Source organism: Schistocerca serialis, chromosome 6 (genome assembly GCF_023864345.2).
Source record: "Schistocerca serialis cubense isolate TAMUIC-IGC-003099 chromosome 6, iqSchSeri2.2, whole genome shotgun sequence".
Taxonomy (NCBI): domain Eukaryota; kingdom Metazoa; phylum Arthropoda; class Insecta; order Orthoptera; family Acrididae; genus Schistocerca; species Schistocerca serialis.
In genome coordinates, this window is record NC_064643.1 from 141,959,530 (window position 1) to 141,981,016 (window position 21,487).

Below are 21,487 nucleotides of genomic sequence, written 5' to 3' on the forward strand. Positions count from 1 at the left end.
GTGTTGTGTGCTGTCCTTAGGTTAGTTAGGTTTAAGTAGTTCTAAGTTCTAGGGGACTTATGACCACAGCAGTTGAGTCCCATAGTGCTCAGAGCCATTTGAACCATCCTCAGCATCATCTGATATAATTTGACATCGTTCTTTTAACTTTGTTTTACTTTTGTTAATGTTCATCTTATAATCTCTTCTCCAGACGTTATCCACTCCGTGAGGCTGATGTCTAAAGGGTCTAATGGCTCTAACTTAAGATCTAAGGTCATCAGTCCCCTAGACTTAGAACTACGTAAACCTAACTAACCTAAGGACATCACACACATCCATGTCCGAGTCAGGATTAGAACCTGCGACCGTAGTAGCCTCATGATTCCGGACTGAAGCGCCTGGAACCGCTGGACCACAGCGGCCGGCAGGATGATGCCGCAAGTCCTTTATTGTCTCCGACGGAATTACAGTACCATAGGCGAGTCGTAAAGTTTTTATTTACATCTTCAACTTTGTAGTCCTGTCTTCCTCAGTTGCTTATAATATTACTGTATGTTGTTAATTTTTACTTGTTGACCGTCTAACTACGATTGAATGAAACACAGTTTTCGTGCCATACACGTTTCGCCTTTATTCTCTGCGAGGCATCTTCAGTGGCTTGAATAATGTACGTATTCCAGGCCAATGAAGATGCCTTACAGAGAATAAAGGGGAAACGCGTATGACACGAAAATTATGTTTCATTCAGCTATAGTTAGACGGTCAACAAGTAAAAATTAACAAGTACAAGAATAGTAGTCTTTGTTTATTCTCACTGACACTTGGTTCCCCTCCCAAATTCCCCCCCTGGTTTCCTTCACTGCATTCTTCAGTCCCTCTTACAATGCAAGTCGTATAGTCAGTATTGCCTTCCATCTTCCTACATGTCTCCGGAATCCAGTGTCATCTTCCTGAAGGACGTTTTCTGTCAGTGTTTCCATTCTTCTACAAATAATTAATGTCAGTGTTTTGCAACGACAACGCATGAAAATGCTGTTTCTCTGTAATTCACAAGCTTGTCACCACAAGGCTTATTTGAAGTTGGAATTATTACGTTCCTCTTTGAGTCTGAAGGTATTTCATCTGTGTCACACATCTTGCTTTCCAGGTGGAACATTTTGGTAATAAGACGTCCTCGCAAGAGCTTGACAAATCAGAGGAACCGTTGTCTACCCGCTGTACTTCGTTCTGTTTATTTTTTCTCCCGGTATCATGCCTTCTACCTCCGCTTTAACTACTTCCTCTTCCCGTTCCCTAAAATTGCATTCAAAATTTTTATGTTGATGGCTATTTTATACATTTTGTCCACCTTTCAGTCTTTCATTCTTTGTTTCTTGCCTGCGTAGTATGTGAGCTCTAGGCATTCATACAACACGGAATCTTTTCTCCAAAAGTTTCTTTAATTTTCCTACAGGCAGTAAATGACTCTCCATCATGCATATTGCTTGATCTTTACGGTTCCGCTGCGGCCATTCCTACTCTACTAATTTGCGTTCATTGTCAGTCACAGTTTTAGACGTTCGTACATTGTCAGTAACAGTTTTAGACATCTGTACTCCATTTTCCTTCTTCAGTTGCTGTATTTTAACTTTTCTGCTTTCTTCAATTAAATTCAGTATCTCATGTGTTATCCAAGAACCTCAACTGGACCCTGTCCGTTTGAAAAGTTGTTCCTCTACTTCTTTCATCATATCATTTTACAGTGGTGTCCATTCTTATATGTATTGCAAAAACAATCACTGAATATGAAATGTTACTTATAATCCGTTTTGATTGCAAAAATGTTTATTCACATGACCGGTTTGGTTCCTCTAGAACCATCTTAGGATCTGCAATTTCGGTTACAGGAGAAACCAATGCACACTCGTTTTTGCAAGACGGATTATAAGTAACATTCTGTGTATTGCTTTCTCCTGTTTCACTCAATAGGTACCTAATGCTCCCTCGCCGTCCCGGCTAGCCGAGCAGTCTAACGCGCTGCATTCCCGAGCGGGAAGGCGTCTCGGTCCCCGGCACGAATCCGCCCGGGGATTAGTGTCGAGCTCCAGTGTGCCGGTCAGCCTGTGGGTGGTTTTTAAGGCGGTTTTCCATCTACCTCTGCGAATGCTGGCTGGTTCCCCTTATTCCGCCGCAGTTACACTGTCTTGGCGATTGCTGAGCAAACACCGTTTCCACGTACGCGTACACCATAATTATTCTACCACGCAAACACTTGGGGTTACACTCAACTGGTTCAAAATGGTTCAAATGGCTCTGAGAACTATGGGACTTAACATCTGAGGTCATCAGTCAACTAGAATTTAGGACTACTTAAACCTAACTAACCTAAGGACATCACACACACCCATTCCCGAAGCAGGATTCGGACCTGCGACCGTAGCGGTCGCGTGGTACCAGACTGAAGCGCCTAGAACCGCTCGGCCACTCCGGCTGGCCACACTCAACTGACATCAGACGTTCTGGGGGGGGGGGGGGTTCACTTAGGGACGAACCGCACAAGAACCCTGGATTCGGTATGGAGCGGCGGTGGATTGGGTGGACTGCTGTGGCCTGTTGTGATGTTGAACCACTGAGGGCTACAGCGTGACGAAGCCTCTGTTGTTTTTAGATCCCCGGTTTAATACACACGTACATACATAATGCTCCCTTACACAACCCCAACAATCTCAGGTTCAAAATTGTTAAACCTGTTGTGGCCGCTTGTTGACAAATTGCCTGTTGGTTTCTGTCTCGGGTTCTTCGGTCGAGCTTGATTTGGGGATTTTTCTGACGTGTTACCATCATGAGCGGTTGGCATTGATATATCTTCACCCTCCACTGCTTGTGGCCGACTGGAGTCGAACTCGCGGCAACAGATTATATCCACCTGGAACGCCGAGGGCTTTCCCGTGGTCGTTCGCTGCAACACGGGACTTCAGGATCCGTTCAACTTGAGGGTTGCCCCTTCCTTGTTGAAGTTATTGTCGTTTTTGCGTATTTATATATATTCCCTGAACAAGCGGGTGTGATAGCTCTGCTTTACAGCAAGAATTTCCGTGTCGGTCTCACACGGAGGGTGCTCCGCCAATTCCGACTTCTCCGCTTGTCCCAATCTGCACTTCCGCCTTTGCTGGTTGATCCTAAATTTTATGCAAGTGCGCCTCTTTTCTCCTTTGTTGATTTGAGACACTCTTTGAACTTCTTTGTCAGTTTTTAAAGAGTCCCTAAAAATGGCTCTGAGCACTATGGGACTTAACATCGGAGGTCATCAGTCCCCTAGAACTTAGAACTAACCTAAGGACATCACACACATCCATGCCCGAGGCAGGATTCGAACCTGCGACCGTAGCGGTCGCGCGAAAAGAGTCCCTACGCCGCGTTTGCACAATATACGGCAGATTATTTCCACCACTCCAGGAAGTATGGCACAAAGGCCGAATCCGACATTTCTTATTCCGAAATGTCACTTCGCCGAGTCCTTTATTCCGTGACACTTCTTAAGCGACTTGTGGACTACACATTGCTCCTCTGAACGCTTTCTAGTATGTGTTGCATGTTTTCATCTCGTGTCTGAGGTGCTACGGCTCACATATTCGTCTTGCTCGCGAAAGTATTCATCATACTTCTTTCCTGGCTCGAGTGATGATTTGACAGTTCGCGCAGATGTAAGTCTTTGTGTGTCGGTTTTCGATGGATGCTGTGTCCCAGGTTGGTTGGTTGGTTGGTTGTTTGGGGAAGAGGTCAGACAGCGAGGTCATCGGTCTCATAGGATTAGGGAAGGATGGGGAAGGAAGTCGGCCGTGTCCTTTGAAAGGCACCATCGCGGCATTTGCCTGGAGCGGTTTAAGGAAATCACGGAAAACGTAAATCAGGATGGCCGGACGCGGTTTGTCCCTGGATTTCATTTTCTCTTGTAACCAGCACATATAAGAAGGGTTGCTCTTGGTCTTTTTCTACCTCCGTAGTAAATTTTGTGTTAGCATGCAGACCTGGAGTCTTAGGAAGTAACGGAGATGTTCGTCAGCATGGCTCCACACAGTTAAGCATTCGTCGACGTAACACCTTAGGTTTGCAAGGTGCCTGGTCCAGCTCCTATGTTTTGAAATGTTCCATGAAGAAGTTGACCACCACTGGACTAAGGAGATTACAACAGGCGAAGCCTTGTAGTTGTTTGTAGATGTTCTCATTCTAAATTAAATAATTCGTGGTGAGATACGCATGAAAGAGTCTGGTGATGTCTTGCAGGAAAATGGAACCAGTATACTCCAGAGAATCATTGAGTGGTACATCGGTAAACAAAAAAACTGCATCAAAGTCCCAGTTTTACTTTCTTCAGGTTCCTAAGTCCTTTACATATGTGTCGGTCTTTCCCAACTGCGATTAAAACATAGAGGCCAAGTTTTTCGACAGTTTATACGTCGATGAACCAGCTGCGCTTACAATCGGTCTTAGTGGAGAACTATCAGTATGGCTCTTACAGCCGAAGTGGTAGGGCTTCTGTGATTCCCATGTTCTTGTGTGCGTCCGCCGAGATAAGACGCCGTGACTAACCGATTCGTATTCCGTGTAATCCGCTGTGTCGGATATGCACTTCCTTCTTCGCTATATCGTCAGATCTAATAGGTACATCTTTTGCTCATAATCTTCGGTCTTCATCACAATGACTGCACGTACCTTGTCGGCAGGAGTATCCAAGACAGGGCGAACATGCAATTTTTCAACAAGTGTCAAAGAAAGCCCTAGCAATTTTGTACTGCGGCTCTGTCGGGTGGGAGGGGGGGGGGGACGCTGATTTTTAGGTTGTGTAGATCGCACCGTCGCCTTGACAAACGACAGAAGACGAAAGTAAGTTTGCTGTCCTCTCTCACCTTTCTGTCGCTGTTCCGGAACGAAGGGGCCACGACAAAGTTCTTGAAATTTAAGCGTCTAGTTACCACCGTCCATGCACGTAGTATCTACGACGAATGCAACGAGCGTTCCTTCCTGAGAGAACCCATGCAAAATAGAGACTTGGTAAGAGCGAGAAACCTTTGGACATTTTCTATCGAAGATGTGGCGACTTGCGTCGAGACGACAAGGACAAGATCGACAGCGTCACTCACAGTAGCATGCAGAATAAACTCGACCGCTGCACCGAGCGACGGAAGAGAAAGTTTGCAAGATGTGGGAAGCAGATTGACAAGTCGTTTCCCGACGAGTCATGTGCAATAGCCAATTTCAGAGAACGACCACTGAGCAAAGAGGAATAGTCTATCCTCCAAAAAGGATGGAATTTCGCTCTCATCCCGAGAACTTTGCCTATGGAGGGTATTATGTTCATAGTGAAGCGGCCATTCGGACCATTCCTTGTGAAGTGTGTGAAGAAATACGCACTGAAACCGCCAGGATACTCTACCGAACAAAATTAACAGCCTTCCAGCATGAGGAAAGAAGAGTTACAAGCTATCAAGAGCCTTAACGCCGAAAAGAGTATATTGGTACTGCATGCCTACAAGGCTGCAGGGAACAAGAAAGAGAAAAGGCTCAAGGTGAACGGATCCTGGATCGTGTGTTGCAGCGAACGACCGTTGCACCTAACAAGGGGAGAACAGCAGCGGTAATGCCCACAGAAAAGCCCTCGGAGGCTGGCACGCCAGTTATATTCGATAGATTGACCTAGTAGATAGTGTCGGAAGTTCCATGCGGCTTTTCGCGGATGATGCTGTAGTATACAGAGAAGTTGCAGCATTAGAAAATTGTAGCGAAATGCAGGAAGATCTGCAGCGGATAGGCACTTGGTGGAGGGAGTGGCAACTGACCCTTAACATAGACAAATGTAATGTATTGCGAATACATAGAAAGAAGGATCCTTTATTGTATGATTATATGATAGCGGAACAAACACTGGTAGCAGTTACTTCTGTAAAATATCTGGGAGTATGCGTGCGGAACGATTTGAAGTGGAATGATCATATAAAATTAATTGTTGGTAAGGCGGGTACCAGGTTGAGATTCATTGGGAGAGTGCTTAGAAAATGTAGTCCATCAACAAAGGAGGTGGCTTACAAAACACTCGTTCGACCTATACTTGAGTATTGCTCATCAGTGTGGGATCCGTGCCAGATCGGTTTGACAGAGGAGATAGAGAAGATCCAAAGAAGAGCGGCGCGTTTCGTCACAGGGTTATTTGGTAACCGTGATAGTGTTACGGATATGTTTAATAAACTCAAGTGGCAGACTCTGCAAGAGAGGCGCTCTGCATCGCGGTGTAGATTGCTCGCCAGGTTTCGAGAGGGTGCGTTTCTGGATGAGGTATCGAATATATTGCTTCCCCCTACTTATACCTCCCGAGGAGATCACGAATGTAAAATTAGAGAGATTAGAGCGCGCACGGAGGCTTTCAGACAGTCGTTCTTCCCGCGAACCATACGCGACTTGAACAGGAAAGGGAGGTAATGACAGTGGCACGTAAAGTGCCCTCCGCCACACACCGTTGGGTGGCTTGCGGAGTAAAAAAAAAAAAAAAAAAAAAAAAAAGTGACAACGAGTTTGAATCCAGCCCGCCACCAGCAATTGGGGGGGGGGAGGGGGGGGGTGTAAAGCTTCGACGATCCCAACCACGCGTGCTGGCGATACGCCAGAAAAATCATCAGATCAACGGCGGCCGAAGACCGAGAGACAGAAGCCAACAAGCAGTTTGTCGATCTCTGGTTCTTTCAATATAAGTGGGTTCAGTCCCCATAACTTCTTGTCTACCTGCAGTTTCTTCAGTTTTGCAAGATTGCAACGAAAAGATATGATGTTATTCCTTCACGCCGAGAGTAATCAGTCACTAAAAATCGGTTACAACTTTCAAATATCTAGGAGTTTCTGTCTAGAATGATGTAAGAGGGAGCGACAATCGTACATACTGCACTGCGGAAGGCAGATGGAAAGTTCATATTTATTGGAATAATCCTGCGAAAGTAGTTCACGCATGAAGGAGATAATATCTTCGTCCGACATAATTCCGACCAAACCTTGAGTATTGCTTCCTAGTCTGAGAACGTTACCAAGTTGGATTAATTGATTAAACTGAAATGACTGACTCGAAAACTGCTGTTTGTCACCGATTTATTTATTCGGTCAGGGAATGTCACGGAAACCTCAGCGTAGTACAGTATGCGAGATACATGCATGACAATCCGTATCACGGAAAGCCTCATCAGATTCTGAGATCCTGTGTTCCAGAATTAGTCAAAAGACCTATTATAGAAGAACCGCGTTTATTCGACCATCAGTCTTGATCTTCGGCTCACCTGGATCGGTATTTATTTTTATTTGTACAGTAACTGTATAAAATTTGGTACTTTGAAACTAATAGCAGCACCAATTCAGCGAACGGTTCTACACGAATCTTGGCACGTCGTCAGTAAACACGATAACATTCAGTTGTCCAGTACCCCATTTCCCGCGTTTTTTCCAACTGAAAGATGTTGTCACAGAGAAAGTAGGTTTTAGTGTACATAGGATAGATATAGCAGAATTAACAACAATTTTTGTAGCCGAAGTCGATGATAGGATATTATGCTGATGATTAACACAACTCAAAATAACTAATATTTCGAGCTGAAGGATTTTTCATTTCTGTTATTTGAATGGCATTATCAGTGGCCTGAACCGCATACATGTTTGTGTTTATACTATTTTGGATTACATAATGAGCATTTAACACTGAGGTTACACACAGTTCTGGCATTTTATGATTTTCTGCGACGTAATAATAGTTTAAATTTACACTTAAAATTTCTTAGATTCTGCTCGACATGTATTGTTGTTTCGGGTTTAGAGTAGTTCTGCTGTTTACTGCCAGTCGAAAATAGGACTAGGAAATGAACAATCGATGGCGTCTCTCTTTACTTTCAAACAGCAGTTGGTCGTGTTTGACCACTGTACACAACGAAAACAGCATCAAATTGAGACCAACTACGTATGTATACAACATGTTATAGTTGTCATTTTTGGCCTGCCTAAACATATAAAAGTTACAGTACAATTATGGGATCTTGAAATCCAAGTCAATAACAGAACAGGAATGGGAGCAAGCTACTATGAGCAGCATAGTGAACGCCTTATTGTAGATAAGATCCACACAAAGCCAACACCCACCTGAATAGTAAAAGTTTATATGCCAATCCTCTGCAGATAACGAAGATATTGAAGAAATGTATGAGGAAGCAAGGGAAATCATTCAGAGTGCTAAGCGAGAAGAAAATTCGGTTATGATGGGAGATAAGAATTCAGAAGTAGAAAAAGAAAGAGAAGGAAAAATAGAAGATGACCATACACTTTCGGAAAGGAATGAAAGAGGATCCCACCAGGCAGAAATTTGCAAAGACCATAAATCAATCATCGCTTACACTTGGTTTAAGACTCATGCAAGAATGTTGTGCGCGTGGAAGAGACGTGGACAGACTGGAAGACTTTAGATTGATTATGTAATGATAAGACACAGATTTTGGAAGCATAATTTCAATTGTAAGACGTCTCCAGACACAGATGTGGATTCTGAGCAATTCATTGGTTATGAACCGTAGGTTAAAACATAATAAATTCTGTTGAGAGTTTTAGAGGGAGCTTTAGGCAACGATAGTCTAGAACAGGGAAAGGAGTATAGCAGAAGTCGAATGGATAGTTCTGAGAGATGAAATATTCAACACAGCAGAAGATCAAATAGGTAAAATGACGTGCACTAGCTGAATTCCTTGGAAACACAGGAATTACTGAATTGAATTGGAAAAAAATACAAAAATGAAGCAAATGAAGCAAGTGAAAGGGAATACAAACCCCCAAAAAATGGAACTGACAAGAAATGTAAAATAGCTAAGCACGAAGGACTAAAAGACAAATGAAAGGATTTAGAAGCATATTCACTAGGGTAAAAGTAGATACCGGCTTCAGGAAAATAGGCCTTTGGAGAAAAGAAGCTGTATGAAAATCAGGAGCTCAAGTGGAAAACCAGTCCTAAGCAAAGATGTTAAGGTTGAAAGGTGGAAGGATTATATAGCATATCTGTACAAAGGAGATGAAGGCGACGTTATAGAAATGGAGGGGGCCGTAGCCGAAAATTATATGAGAGCCATGATACTGCGAGAAAAATTTGACAGAGCACTGAAAGACATAAGTCGAAACATGGCGCCGAAAGTAACCGACATCCCGTAAGACCTACTGATAACCTCGGGAGAGCCATCCATGACGAAAATCCTCCATTTGATGTGAAGGATAGAGGTGATAGGTGAAATAGCCTCAGACTTCAAGAAGAATGTAGTAATTCCGAAGCTAGCAGGTGAGAATATTATCGAACTATTAGTTTAATAAGTCATGGTTGCAAAATAGTAACAAGAATTCTTTACAGAAGATAGGAAAAACCAGTCGACTGGTAGAAGTCGATCTCGGGAAGATCGGTTTAGATTCCGGAGCACACGAAGCAGACTGACTCAACGACTTACCTGACAAGATACGTTAAGGAAAGTCAAACCTACAATTACACCATTTGTAGACTAAGTGAAAGCTTTGACAGTGTTTACTGGAATACTCCCATTGAAATTATGAAGGAGCAAGAGTAAAACACAGGGAGCCAAATACTATTTACAGAGTATACAGAAACCAGATGACATTTATAAGAGTCAAGGGGCATGAAAGGGAAGTAGTGGCCATCAAAGGGAAACAGCGGTTGAGAAGGGAGTGAGACAGAGTTGTAGCCTGTCACCAATCTTATTCACTTTGAACATTGAGCAAGCAGTAAAGTAAACAAAAGAAAAATTTGGAGTAAGAATTAAAGTTAAGGAAGAATTCGATTAAGAAAGAGACACTTAAAATAGTAGACGAGTTTTGTTTTGGGGCTGCAAAATAACTGATGATGGCGGGAGCTTAGAGGATATGAAGTGTAGACTGGCAACGGCATGAAACGCGTTCCTAAAAAGGAAAATTTGTTAACATTGACTACAGATTTAACAGCTAGGAAATCTTTCTTAAATTATTTTTATGGACTGTAGCCATGTATGCAAGTGAAACATGGACGATAAACAGTGTGGACAAAAGAGAATAGCTTTTGAAGCGTGGTGGCACAAAAGAATGCTGAACAATGTGTAGTAAGTAATGAGGAGGTACTGAATAGAACTGGGGAGAAAAAATATTTGTGGCAGAAGGAGTCGGTTGTTAGGACACATTCTGAGACGTTAAGGGATCACCAGTTTAGCACTGGAAGGACGTGTGTGTATGTATGAAGGGGGGGGGGGGGGAGGTTACCAAATTATATGAAAGACTCTTTGCAGAAAGCGCAGCAAGATTTCATCTGGGCCGCTCGTGAAGTCAAAGTTAACAACACAAGGGACAGAAACCATAATCAAATAGGCAACACATGTTACGAGGCAGAACAAGTAGGTGCTCAGAATATGGAATGCGCTATCACAATTTTGACACTTACTTTTCCCAAAAATCAACTATCGCGTGCCAGTGAACACCAGAAAGGGACCGGAGGTGGTATAATTCAGAAGGGACCCTCTCGACCTTCATCTCTAAATTTAAAAACAAAGAAAAATTCTCCGCACAGACGGAATGACTGAGAGCTGTTTCTAATGTGACGATTCAGAATATCGCTTATTTCATGAAAATACAGGGTAATGCACCAGTAACGTGACACACCGGTCGTAAGAGACATGAACATCATGACTTTTCGCTCTACAACGCTGTATGTGTTCTGATTTGAATATTCCTGGAAGATTAAAACTGTTTGTTGGACTGCGTCTCGAAACTGGGGCCTTTGCCTTTCGAGGGCAGATGTTGTACGGCTGAGTATCATACCACGACGCACTACCCGCCTTTACGGCCTTAGTTTTTCTAGTACCTCTTTCACCTTCCACACTTCCCAAATTTCACAATATCTCTTCTTCCAGGAATGCTCATTCAGTGAGGTTTGAAGGTGAACTCTTTTGAGTTAGGAAGGTACGAGATGAGGTCCTACCGGAAGTAAAGCAATGAGAGCAGGTCTGAAGTTTTACTTAAGGTGTTGAAAATTTAAAATGTTCGAAAATTTGATGCTATTTTGCTACTAAAATAATTCGCTTTAATGGATCCTTTATTAGAACACGTCCACTGTCTATTTTGTTACAGTTAAACGAAAATATTTTGCTGTAAGTCTTGTGTTGATAGATGCTATACACCACACATATCGTTTACAATATATCACGATGCTATATCACTAAATGGATACAAATGAAGTACGGTTGCTTTAAAGGTTTGATATTGATGGAAACAACAGGATCAGACTATTTTTACCGCCAATGTGCCTGAATAGCTACGGAAAAATCAATTTTCAGAATTATTTAACATCAAAGCGAAAACAAGTATGTTCATTAAAATACTACAGAACAACCTGAATGCACAATGCCCCCCCCCCCCCCCCCCCTCCACACCGCTCCGCCACCAGTCGAAACGCTACCCTTTCTTTGCTCAGATACGCACGGACGTGAATTTGGAATACTGACAATCGAAATGCATTGTACAAAATCGGTGCATATAATTGCGGCTGATTACAGTACGAAATATGCTGTTCTTATAGCATCATTATAAAACGGCGTTTGCCCTTAGTAGCCGTGGTTTCGAAGTGTCCACTGCAGTAAATTCATAGGGAATTTTAGTCGGTAGGGGCCAGAGCGTTCTTAGATGCAAAGAAACTTTTTAATCATGGATGTCATAATTAATTAGTAGTTTAAATTTTCTTTCACAGAAAAATAAATTAGTCTACACTAGAGCTAATTTACTATATTTTCGTGAAAAAGTTGTTGCATATATAATATTACGCTACAACTTTTATTCCTTTGAATAATTCTTTCTGCACTTGCATTAACAGTTTCAGGTATCGTCAACAGTATGTTTTCGATACAGAAGTTATACTTGACTCGCAAAGCATTGACAGAAATACGAGGCTGGAACTACAATAGTGACAACTATTTATTTACAGCTCGTACAAAATAGATACGTGTGTCAAAGTTTTACTGACCTCCAACGTACTCACCAGCATAGTGCATAACCCGTTCCCGGCGATGTGAAAGTCGTAGGAAACTCCTAGCAATGCCAGTTGTGTTGACAGTTCGAGCGGCACGGTCTGTTGCCCGACGAATTTGTAGCAATTCTGAAGCGAATGCCGTGAAGTGTTTCCTTCAGTTTAGAGATCGAGTTGAAGTCACGAAGGCTTAAGTCAAAGGAGTGCAGTAGGTGGTATAGCACTTAACAGTCCCATCAGTCAAACACATCAGTAACAGCTTGCACTGTATGTGATTGAGCATTGACCTGCAAAATGATGGCCAGGTCCTGCAGAAAGTGTCATCAGTTCCATCTCTAAACTGGTCGTAGGTTGTGTTCCAAAATCATATTATCAGAGCAGGTATTACAGGATACATACGAGTAAATTTTTCTGCAACATTCCAGATACATACCTTTGAAGAATAGACTGTTCAGACTGACGAAATTCTCTATAATTTGGTTTTGCTTTGTCTGTATAAGGCTACGCGTCCCTGTTATAGCGTCGTAGACGAACGACATGCTGCCCCTGAAGTAGCACAAAATTCTCGTATCATTTGCCTGTGATGGACAGTTTCAGGTATTCTAGGAATGCTATTCTAATCGATGTACACGTTTTCCTTATGACGACACTGCCATCGATCAGAACTGTACCTACGTTGATCGGGTAATGTTTCTCTATGAGTGGAGCACTCAATGGCTCTTCCTGCACCTTTGCAAATCTATGGAGCCTTTCTCGTACTCTACCAGATTACTGCGCATTATGTACAGTCTTTGGCAAAATACCTGAACAAAGGATGGTCACCACAGAAGTTAAGTCTGACACGAGTTTTCATGACGTGACAATAAACTTACTGGTTTCTGAATTCCAACCGCAGCAGTCTGTAAAGGCTGACAACAGTGGAGTCTGCAGTGCATTTCAGAGGTTCCTCCTGATGGTCTATGAATGAAGAACTCACCAAGCTAAACGCAGGACTTCCAACTACCTGACGTATAAGAAGGTAAGCACCAATCGTAATTCTGCAGCTATGCGCTGAAATAATGCTCGTGTCGACAGACCGCCAGAAAACCAACAACGCTGCGTTCTACCATCATTGGCGTCCCATATTTCTACTTGGTGTAACACAACACAGCATTTCCGCAAGCGAGTAAAATTCGCACAAAATGAGGTGGGAAGTTCTCAGAAACGCATTCTCATTCTGAGCTCTGGGTGGTCCATCCCGTTGTTCAAAAGGTGCGGCCTCGTCAGTTGACTGCCAACCTGAGTACTTTGGCCGTTCTCATCGATGTCTCTTTACTACACACCATAGCACTTCAGTCTTCAGACACAATAACTACAGGGAAACTTCCTGATAATGAGGCACATGTGATTGTATACAATATCATTAAATGCAGACCACCTCCTCATCTGAATGGTTGCCAGTAAAGGAGCTGAGCATGTTCAGTCAGGGAAGTCACCATTCTCTGTAATAAGAAAAAGAATGAATAAATATAAAACTGAGAGAAGTTCTCATCAACAGAATTTGAAATATGGCAGGTGACATCCGTAAAGGACCACTGCCGATATAACGACCAAGAATCAAATCTAAAGATAGAAAATTGTTGTTAGTGTCGCTGCCTTCAGTGTTGAAGGACCCATATTCGATTCTCTATATGTTCTCAAATTATTTTGCCGACGTAGGGAGGTCTGTAACTGGGTCCACTTAGTCTCGTGATGCCAAATAAGGAGTTGCTTGGATAAAGAAGCAATGGCATCATTAGGATTTATCCACTGGCGGTAACAGCTGGAGGGATTGGCGACATGGTGATCGCTTGATCCGAGATAATAGATCACTCCTCGCACTGCGTTGTAGGCATCAGTCAGCCAGTAAGGCAGTCGGAACAGGCATAAGCTGCATCTCAGAACAACAACTATATTGGGTGTGGATTCGTTGATCAGTAAATGAAGTACACATTTATCTTAGATTCCTAATACCATATTCAGTGTGAATACGTAAATTATGGGTATTGGCGAACCACAGTCACAGTTTTTCATTAATCTGAGTGACCAGTAACAGCAGATTCGTCAAGGAATACTTGTCACCTGTGTCCACCATCTGAGCACTTGGTGCTTCAGGTTTTACCATCATCACAATGATCCACGACGTTTTCTGTTCATAACCGTAGCCCCTGCTTCGCTTTGGCGAACACAAAATTAATTATAATTATTGTTGCGCAGTTTTCCACGGAAAATGACTACGATAAGCCGAGTGAGTAGCCGAGCTAGGGGCTGCAGACACACGACGGTGAACTCGAATTCAGAAGAATGGGTTTACACATCTCCGTGTCACCATACAAATTTAGTTATTCTGTGGTTTGGTTAAATTGCTTTAAAAAATTCCAGAGTCATTACCCAGAAAAGAACATGGCCGATCTTCTTCCCTTCCTTCTTTCAGTTATAGTTTTTGCTCAATCTGTAGCACCATTATCACAAACGAGTTATTAAAGGGAACTCTTACTTATTCCATTCTAGCAAATAGCTTGCAAAACATTTTCACCCCTTTCACCTTCGTGAATAAAGTAAAGAACTTCAATTGCTGGAAAATGATATAACAGCTATCCAGTAAAAAGAAATTCAGTAACAAGAACAAGAAAAGTTGAAGGCTTCTTCGCCTCCTCTCAGAAGTCTCTGACGATTTGATGGTCAAATAATCGTATGACAAGTGCTAATGGATGGCCTGTGAGTAACATTAGAGTAAGTAATCTACCAATGTGATAAAAATTTTCATACAGAGAGAAACATTTTGAACGCTTATCATGATTAGCTTACGACAAAAGTAACCGCCAAAGAGACTTCCCTAAAATGTCGTGAAGCTATAAAACAGTAGCATCTTTGGCCTAGAAACAGGATTGTTTGTGTGTGGTCATGCGTCCTATTAATGGAGCATTGAAGGATATTGTTGTGTCTGCTACCATTGGAGTCAGTATCGACACAAACGAGGAAGGGGAGAGTTGCAATGGCCGATGGAAGGAAACCAAAATCATCCGTACAAAATACTTTCAAATTAATAGAAAAGTTTATTACTATTAAGGAAAGAAACAACACTAAACATCCTGTGTTTTCTGTGCCTCCTACATGCAATTAAACTTACCCTGAATTACTGCCCACAGAACACGAGCTAAGTATCGTGTTCCTATTACTCAGTACTGATGCTCTCGAAGTCTGTGACGGAACTGGGGCGACCAATGATGGGAGGCTGGTTGAGTCATCATTGACCGGGTGAGCTGAACTCTGTCTTCCTGGAGGTGTGGCACTGCCCGTTCATTCCATTGGCGGGCAGGTCAGCGCCTTCTTGATGTTATTCCGCAGCGCTGCGCTGGTCGGTGTGCAGTCGATGCCTTAAGACTGCAGTGGCAGCATGAAAGTTTATGTACAGGCAGAACCCGAAATCGACCAACAACGTTTCGGAAGTTGTTTAGTGATATTTTCTTAATGTTGTGGTAAAATGAACGATAACCTCCAGTGACTACTTATAGAGTAACTGAATTTGGTTTCATTTCTTATTGCCATTCATTTTCGTATCTGTACTACGCTGAAAATATCTACAGAGCAATTTAAATGTCGACAATATGGGGTGTGCGTCATGTTTGAAATAAACTTGTTTCATTCATTCATGGTGCTTGCTGTTAGCAACAGTATTGCCCGCTGTACTTTTCACCCGCAAGTTTGCATTCAGCACCGCTCGATTCTGTCTAGGTTCTCGTTTCCCGACAGTATTACTTGTACATTAACGGTAATACACCGATGTGCGAACGGGTTTACTTATGACGATTGCCCGATGTGCACCACGTGTACCGTTTCACAGGTCACATCACAAAAGCAGCACAATGGCGATATTGTGTGCCGTTCTCGCACCGACGGCTACCACATCACTCCACTTTCGTCACTGAGGATTGTAGCATGTTTTACTGTTCTGTGTTTCGTGTTGTACGTTTCGACGATTGCATATTAGAGGCTTTCTAATTGTTCTGATGGTATGGTCACAGAAACAAAATTAATTGTGGTAGGAAACATAATAAATGATAACTACATTACCGGTACTGTCTACAACAATTTAGCAGCCATTTACAAAATAAACCTGCGTAGCATCCGAATTTTTTTTCGGTAAAGTTAGAGCTCACCTTATATAATATTATTGTCAACTGCATTTCCCTTATGTAGCCCTTCTACCTTCACCTTCTCTCTTCTTTTATTTTCTTTTTACGTACTTACCGGCTCAGTTCTTGACAATGGTAGAGCTGTTTCTCCTTTGTTCCGAAGATTTTATAATATTCGTGTAAGCAATATCTATCTACTCAGGGGCGACGCATTCTCGTAGAGCACTGTAGCTTTTCTGTACTAATTCCTGCTTTGTCACTTGCCAATCGTATAATATATTGAACAGTACATGCGAATTTAGACTTTCTCGGCGGATCTCGATTATGTCTTATCGGGTTATCAGCGGAGTCAAGGCATCGTTCTATGGCAACATTTCAACAAATTTCCTACTTGTCATCTTCAGGGGAAGTGTCGATTTCTTGTCATGATCGGGTCTTTATAGCCATTGGACCGCATCTGCATTGGCAGCGCCAATCGTGCGCCTTTGGAAGGAGTGTAGCGGCCCGTGGTGGGGGGAGGGGAATTCGTGCCGGTGGTGGTGGTGGTGGTGGTGATGGTGGTGGCTCCGGGCGTGATGGGGGATCCGGATGTCGCCGCTGATGGGGCCTGTCCATTCCATTCGCTGCCTTCAGACGAAGTAGAGGAGCCTGCTGTGGAGCGGCTATAAAGACCCAGACAAAATACGAATACTTCACGTACAGAGCAGTGTTAGAAAAGACACAACAGTACGTAGTCAAGGAGGTAGATGTTCGAACCCCGAACGAAGCAGTACCCGAGGAACTAATTCACAGTCTTGGCCGGCCAGACGAAGTAGAGGAGCCTGCTGTCGAGCGGCTATAAAGACCCAGACAAAATACGAATACTTCACGTACAGAGCAGTGTTAGAAAAGACACAACAGTACGTAGTCAAGGAGGTAGATGTTCGAACCCCGAACGAAGCAGTACCCGAGGAACTAATTCACAGTCCTAGCCGGCCGGAGTGGCCGTGCGGTTCTGGGCGCTACAGTCTGGAGTCGAGCTACCACAACGGTCGCAGGTTCGAATACTGCCTCGGGCATGGATGTGTGTGATGTCCTTAGGTTAGTTAGGTTTAATTAGTTCTAAGTTCTAGGCAACTGATGACCTTAGAAGTTAAGTCGCATAGTGCTCAGAGCCATTTGAACCATCACCGTCCTAGGCTGGGAATGCATTCGTGTAAATCGAATGACCTGAGTTCGGTGCAGTGAGAGTCGCATAACTACATGCTTGTGCTGGCGACCTGCTGAAAGTGAAATGATTTCTTCATTAGGTCGTAAATGAAGAGAGACATACAACACGCCGCGCAGCCCACAACAGTATCACACCTGCCTACGCTTTGCACATGCGGACGTTCGATGCGGTCTCGCTCCCCGCTGTCGCAAATTCACCGGTAGTCACACGCTACAAACGCCCCCACACAGCACCACGCAAATGCGCAACTGTGGTGCGGCCCATCCGGCCAATTACAGGGTGTGCATTGCATACAAGGAGGCGCAAAATAGCTAAACACGTGGAAACTACCACAGCTCCGAAACCGCCCACGCGCCCAGTAAGGAGTGGAATATCCTTTGCTAGAGTGGTAGCTGGCACCCCCAGCGGCGCAGGGCGGTCAGAGAAATCTCAGAGCAGCGCACACGCACAAGAAACACCTCTAGCAACAGACATGCAACACCCAACACCACAAAACACAAGTAATACCACCACACCACCCCCTCAGATCACGAACTGCAGCCCACCACAGAAGACGCACCTACACAGGCCAGCCAAAACACCGGTGGAGGAAGAGGAAAAACAACCGGAACAAGGGGATCACGACCACACCACAGCAACTACACAGGCAGCAGGACCCCAAACCGCACATACACAACTCGGACGCGAACAGACAGCATACCCATTCATCACAGATACCACGCAGGCGCTCACAACTACGCCACAAACAGCTGACTCAGAAGCCAGTCGACACCAGACGCCAACACAAGTACCAGCGGCCACAAACACAACCAATAACCCACAGGCCGACACTGCCAACATTAACTCAAGACTCAGAAGAATAATAGAGACATTATGCCTCAGTCACGACCCCCGTAGTAGTCATGAAGATTATGGAGTGTGTCTCACAACTCTTTCCGCAGTTCATGTCGAGCTCGCTCAACTGGAAAAAACATACAAACTACTATAGCACCACTATTTACACCAATACATGGATAACTAACCACACCAGCTCCGAAACGCAAACGCCAACACAAACCCACAGATCCTGTTTTGGAATACCAACGGAATCGTAAGCAAAAGAACCGAAACGGTTGCATTAATGGAGCTAAAGGATATCCGAATCGCCTTAATGAACGGAAAGCTGCTTACTCCTCATAAACAGCCAAACATCCCAGGTTATGGCGTCTATCGTACCAACCGAGCGGACGGCAGGAAGGGGGTGACACAGCCTTCATCATACACAGAGAACACACGATCACAGAGCTCCCTGCACTTCTAATGCTGGAGGCTACGGCAGTCACGGTTAAGTTGAAAGGAACTAACGCCGCACTGGTATCGCTACATAGCCCACCTAAAACCATAGAAACAAGCGATATCAGCACAGTTCTCAACATGGCACCGCTGGTAATCGACGCTGGAGATCTAAATGCAAAACAACCCGACTGAAATTCACGAATACGTACCTCCATCGGCAATAAACTATACGAAGATGCACTAGGCCGGAATTACATTATACTTTGGCCGGACCTCCCCACGTACGTGCCAGCTCAGGCCCGACTCTGGCCATAGGTGTTAGACATAGCCCTACTCAAGGGCATCACATGTGCACTCAACCTTATGGTTGAAACCGATCTGGACTCAGACCACATGCCTCCATGCTCACACGGAGGAGACACTGCAGGACACAGAACCACGCAGAATATTGAACAACAAGCGCGCGAAATGGGCGCTGTTCAAGGAAACGATTGATAGCTGTATTCCGGATACTCACGAAATTAGTAACACGCAACAAACTGATGAGGCAGTGAGGTTCTTAATACTGCTGCCCAAGACGCGACGACTGACGCCATTCCACATACATCATACCAACACTCGACGGCCCTGCGCCAGAAAATCCTGGGCTCTATCTCAATGAGGAACCGCCTCAGGACGTACTCGCAGCGTACCAGGCACCTATTCCATAAACTGCACGTCAACAGACTCCACTTCTAATACGGGAGAAAATATAAACATTTAAAAACGAGCAATGGGAAGAGAAACTCGCATGGCTAGATGCCACACGTCCTGGCGTGTGAAAGCTAGTCAGAGACTGCACCAGATAGAAACATTACACTCCTACACTAGAAATACCAGACGGCCCTGCTTACTCCATAAAAGAGAAATCAAACCTTATGACCTCAACACTTGCAGCATCCTTCATGCCGAAACTGGCTCCTTCAGATCCACTATTCACACTTGAAACGGACCAGGAGGTTACATCACACGCCTTGTAGCCCAGCTCACGCTTGACAAAATGAGATGTACTGGTACAAACGAAATTACTTGGGCTATCAAGCATACGATTGCTAGGAAAGCCCCTGGGACCGATGACATTCAAAATCGTGTCCTTGAGGAGTTCACGGATAGAGCCGTAGAATGCCTTACACACATAACAAATGTCATCTTAAAAACACCAACACCTCAATTATTTGTGGAAGCCCGTAAAGGTACTGATTATCAGGAAGCCATGGAAAGAGCACTCCCTTTCACAAAATTACCAATGCGTCAGTCTTTTGTGTTCGGTCAGCAAGATTGTTGAGAAGGAAATACTAAAAGGCACTGCGTCGCCAATGACACCCCAAGACCGGAGAAATTCGGCTTTGAGAATCACCACTCAACAACACAATAACTCCTCCTCGTAGCCGAACATGTAACACACGGCTACAACACGAACAAAGCCACAGAGACTGTGTTCTGGACATCGAAAAAGCTTTCGACCGTCTCTGGCACAATGGCCTAATACTCAAACTAAGCGATGCTGGTTTTCAAGACGGACTCGTACGTCTCATGCACTCATATCTCACGAACAGATGTTTCAAAACTGACGTGCAGGGCAAACTATGGACACAACACGGTATCCAAACTAGAGTATCCCAGGGAAGCATCCTAGGGTCCATCTTGTACAACCTGTAAATTAATGACTTTCCAGCAACACAAAACACGACGTTAGCCACCTACGCGGATGACACGGCCATGCTTGCGCAAGACTGGAAACCGTTGTACATAAATACAGACGGCACTCAGAACTGCCGAGTCTTGGTTGGAACGATGGCGTATTAAAGTAAACGTCTAAAAGTGCAAAGTAGTTCTGTTCACACGCAGACCGAAACTACTGCCCAAACACAACGCTGTCGACAGGTAACACTAAGTGCACGCCCAATACGTTTCCGAGAGAAAACCAGATACGTCGGTGTCTGGCTGGACCGGAAACTTACATGGGGTGACCACATAGAATACGTTGCCAACAGAGCGCACGCGAGGCTCAAACAACTCTACCCAATGCTCAACAGGGAAAGTACCCTGAATAGGAACATGTCGAGGCCCATATACCTGATACCGATTAGACCTCTGATGATATACACAGCTCCCGTCTGGGAGTACGCAGCTCCTTCACAACTGCCCCGCCTGCAGATCATACAGAACAATGTACTACACATCATTACCATCGCTCCACGCTACACCCGCACCGTGGGTCTTCACAGTGAATACCGCCTTGAAACCCTCAAGGAAGTATTCAAAAAACATGCCACACGACTATACAGGAACTCGAGACACACGGACAATCCTTTCATCCTTAATCTGGAAAACAAAGATCACAACCAAATGTGGAAGCATAAGCGGCAAAAGACACTAAAGCTGGGACATAACCACCTATGGCGGGCTAACACACACCCACAAGCGACAACATCGGCAAGCCCCTTCATATCAGCAACACTGGATATGCCCGCTGCTATTAAAACAGACAAACAGGCTACAGCAGAGAAGCCACCAAGCTCACACACTAACGCACAAACCAACCACCAACACTACCCTACACTGTGAATCCGATGTGTGACCTATCGGACACTAAATGTTAATGAACCTAAATATTACAGATTTGCTGAAATTGACCGAGAAGCCAACACTGGCACCCAGCTGCAGCCGCCGAGTAACAACACTGCACAACGTGAAAGGTATCCACCTGTATGACATCCACTACTAACAAAGTTTACCCTTCCATGACCTGTCTAAGGCAACAGAAAAACCGCTACTGCTCTTACA